A 4,406-nucleotide genomic window follows, 5' to 3' on the forward strand; every position below is an offset into this window, starting at 1 on the left:
AACACTTGAGAACCCCAACAAGATGGACTGGCCAGGTGGCAGCATCGATGGACTCAAGCATGGCAACAGTTAGTGAGGTTGGCTTAGGATCAGGCAAGGTTTCGTTCTGCTGTGCATAGGGTCTCTATGAGTTGGTACCGACTCGATGGCACCTAACAACAACACTTGAGAGACATGTTCTTCCTCTAACATTTTATCAGGGGACAATATTGTTGTTATTATGTGCCGTGGAGTCAGTTCCGACTTATAGAGACCCCCGTACAGGGTTCCCGAGGCTGTAAATCTTTCCGGGAGCAGATAGCCTCATCTTTCTCCCATGGAGCAGCTGGTAATTTCGAACTGCTGACCTTGCAGTTGCAGCCTGATTCATAACCAGTACGCTACCAGAGTCCCTTATCAGGGGACAATGAGGAGGGGATATTAACTCTTTCTTTTTAGCTTTCCAGCCCTCACTGATAGCTCCCTTTATTTCTTGCAGTGTCTGTTCCTAGGTGCCCCCCAATGTTCAGGACAATTCCTGCACCCCCTGGTGTGACTTAATCCACCCATTTGGGAAACCACAGATTCTGGGAAGCCAGTGACCATTGGCCTAGGACATTTATCACTCTCTGTCCTTCCTTAGGTTTTGGAAAGCTTGGCATCGGGATTGGGATCCCAGTGTTGGTATTTCTGGTATTTCTTTGCTGGAGGTGAATCCTTCCAGGTGAGGAGGATATGTGGGGGTGAGTATTAGGCCACTCTCTGCTGACCACCTCATCTTCCCCTCATCTGTTTGGGATTGTGCAACAGCCAACCTGCTCACCTGCCCTCCTGCCTGACCACATCTAGCTGGGTGGGGCCTTTTCTTCGCTTTTTAGGGCCTTGTCAGGGCAAGATGGTGGGTTGACTGTATGTCCCTTACCTTCTGCCCATCTCCCTAAGGGGCCCCAAGAATTAGTAATGGCCCATCTCTGTCTTTTTCCAATCCAAAATCAGCCAGTTCCAACGGTCTTGGTTCAGAGTTTGAATCCGCAGCTGAAACTCCACATGCCAGCCATACTTGAAGAGCCCTCCCTCCCCTCAACACATAGAAGTTGCTTCCTTCTCAGAAAGTCCCAGGTGGACTGCTTCCCTGATGTGTCCTGTGCTCTCCATGCATTGCCTGGTGGCTCTGGGCTAACTGTAAAATGACAGGTATCCCAAGTAACTTCCCACAGGCCAGCTGTGGTGCGGAATTTTTAAGTGTTTCTACTACTTGGGGATCACCCTCACCCATGCTTACAGGGAGGGGGCCAGCGGATATCATTCATCGGGATGACCCACCTTAGGCTCCACTCCAAGTTCTTGGTGCAGCAGTAGAGCTGAGCTATTGTGCTGAGCTATGTACCTACCTAAGATGACATCCTTGGGATGGGAAGGCTGGGGAAGGTAGAACCTTGGGTAAGGCAGCTGTGAGCTGGTCTCTTCGCCGTCCCTAGGATTTGTTCTGGCAGCTGTGCTCTAGAAGAGGACCTGGGGCTCATGACAATGCTCAGAACAAGGCCCTGAGCAACAGAGAATCACAGGCCACGCTAAACCCTGAGCTGGGAAGGACAGGAGCCAGCTGGGGTGACAACTGCCTCGGACAGATAGCAGTGGAAGCAGAGCCTCCCCTGTGAGTGGGTGACACCGTGCATAGCCCTGGTCCTTCCTATTTGCCCAGTAGTCTTTGTAGAAAAGGGGAGGTAATATCCAGTAAGTTCTCCTGGAATGTAGTAACGTCAGAGAGGACAGGGACCTCAGGGGAAGGGGTCATAGATAGGGGGACAAGCCTACTCACCCTGATACAGCATTGTACATTTTAATTGTCTGTCTTGTTCTCTCTATTTCCCCAGAACTAGAAGATTGAACACTCTGGTAGTCACTGGATGACTGAATAAGAGCTACACAATATCCCACTGTGTGGTTGAAGTAGATGTAGTACACCATCCTTATGCCATTGGGGATGCTGAGTGTATTTTATAATTATTACATTGAACATATTTGAAAATGAATCTTTGTCCAGCTTTCTGATCATGGTCATAGATGACTTCTTAAGAAGCAAAATTCCTGGGTGAGCTGGAGAAGCACTCTTTTTGCCACACATGTGTGCACACATGCACGCACACACACACTTCTGCAGTTCCATTCATCATAGTTCATCAGTTTTCATCTTCTATTGAATGCTTTTGTCTTCATTTTTGCTAAATAGGGAACATTTACTTGGCTTAAATTTGCCTTTCTTTGTTTTCACTCTATTTTGCACATTTACTGGCTGTGTGAATCTCTCTCTTATTTAGCTGACAGTCTCTGATTTCTGTCTTGTCTGTCAGCGTCTTTTATGGAGACATGCTCTTCTAGACAGGCATTTTCTCACACAGAAAAGAAATCCCTCATATCTTGTTTGCCTTTCCATTTTATCTGACATTTTAATGCATAGATGTTTTACAGTTTCAGTAGTTAAATCTCCTCATGTATTTATTCTTTCATTGCCCATCAGTTTAGAAAGATCTTCCCCAACAAAGAGATAAGATAAACTTCTCTAATTCCTTAGGGTGTTTTGTTTTGGTTTAACATTTTGATTTTTAGCATAGTCGCAATGAAAGTTATTTGTGATACCACAGGAAGTGAGGAGCTACTCTGATTGTTTTCAGTGACTATCTCATTTTTCCAACATCATTTAACAATTGATTTTCCCATTTCCCCTCTGCTTTTGGTTCCTTCTTTATCAAATGTTAAATGTTGACATAGATAATCTTCTTTATCCACCTAGAGTTCTGCTTCCTTTCCTTGCTTGCAGCAATAAAACATTTTTTTTAATATTGAGAAGATGTAACACATTTTAAAAGGATCAATAATTCTCTGTACTAATTAGCCAGTGTTCACCTTTTAAAAAAAGAATTTGATACATATCTAGTGTTGGAAATTTTTAATAGCATAGAAAGGTCCTCATTAATTATGAAAGCCTCTGCACTTTCCCCCTAGTCCTCTGGTGCTTTTTGTTTGCAGTAACAATGATAATAATGTCTTGTGATTCTTTGTTGAAATCTTTGTATGTATGCCTTCTATGTATATACAATATATATAAACTGATAAGCACTGAGACCTTTGCAATATTTAGTATCTTTCTTATCAAAGAGTGCCTATCAATGCAAGTACCATATTCTTTTGCATATAATATACCCACAGAAAATAATGACACATGTATATAACACATATAGCATACATAAGAAAATATGTGAGGGCATTATGCAGTTTGCAAAAATTGTATGAAGCACATTATTTGTGCAAAAGTACAGTATTTTATTGCAACTTACTTAACTTAGTCTGTTCCAAGACTCAAGACCCTTTATTTTCATTTCGTGTCTTGTTCATAAGCCAGAACTCTCAGCGCAATGTTCGAAGTGCAAGACAAAGTAGACATTTGGCATTGTTTTTTATTTTGGAGGAAATATGTAGCACTATAGGATAAGCACTGGACTGCTAACTGCAAGGTTAGCAGTTCAAAACTACCAGCCACACTTCAGAAACTTAAAAACAAAATACTGCTTTACCACAAGAATAATGTTAGCTCCTGTTTTGATATAGAAATGCCTGTCATTATGTATGTATTTTAAATACCCATGGCATAGCTTCCAGAATCACAGCAACTCACAAGCCACCACTTGACTATCAGTTTGTTGCACTGTGATGGCTTGTGAATTGCTGTGATTCTGGATACTATGCCACCTGTGTTTTACATACCAGCAGGGTCACCCATAGTGGACAGGTTTCAGATGAGCTTCCAGACAAAGACAGACTAGGAAAAAGGAGAAACGAACTACTTCCAAATGTTTAGTCCCTGAAAACCTTATGAATAGCAGAGAAATAATGTTAGATACAGTGTCAGAAAATGAGCCCCTTAGGTTGGAAGGCACTCAAAATACAACTGGGGAAGAGCTGCCTCCTCAAAGTAGAGTTGACCCTGATGACATAATTGGAATTAAAGCCCGTGGGAGTAAAGCCCTCGGGACCTTCATTTACTGACAGGGCACAACTCAAAATGAAGAGGAACAGCTGTAAACATCCATTAATAATTGGAACATGGACTGTACAAAGTATGAATCTAGGGAAATTGGAAGTTGTCAAAAATAAAATAGAATGCATAAACATCGATATCTTAGGTATTTGTGAGCTGAAATGGGCTGGTATTGGCCATTTTTAATCTGACAACCATAGTTTACTATGCCGGAATGACAAATTCAAGAAAACTGGTGTTACATTTGTCATCAAAAAGAACATATCAAGATCTGTCATGAAGTACAACACTGTCTGTGATAGGATGATATTTATGCACCTATAGGAAAGACTTCCAGAGGTTCAAGCTGGATTCAGAAGAGGCTGTGGAACGAGGGATATCATTGCTGATG

Source organism: Chrysochloris asiatica, unplaced genomic scaffold (genome assembly GCF_000296735.1).
Source record: "Chrysochloris asiatica unplaced genomic scaffold, ChrAsi1.0 scaffold00064, whole genome shotgun sequence".
Classification (NCBI taxonomy): Eukaryota; Metazoa; Chordata; class Mammalia; order Afrosoricida; family Chrysochloridae; genus Chrysochloris; species Chrysochloris asiatica.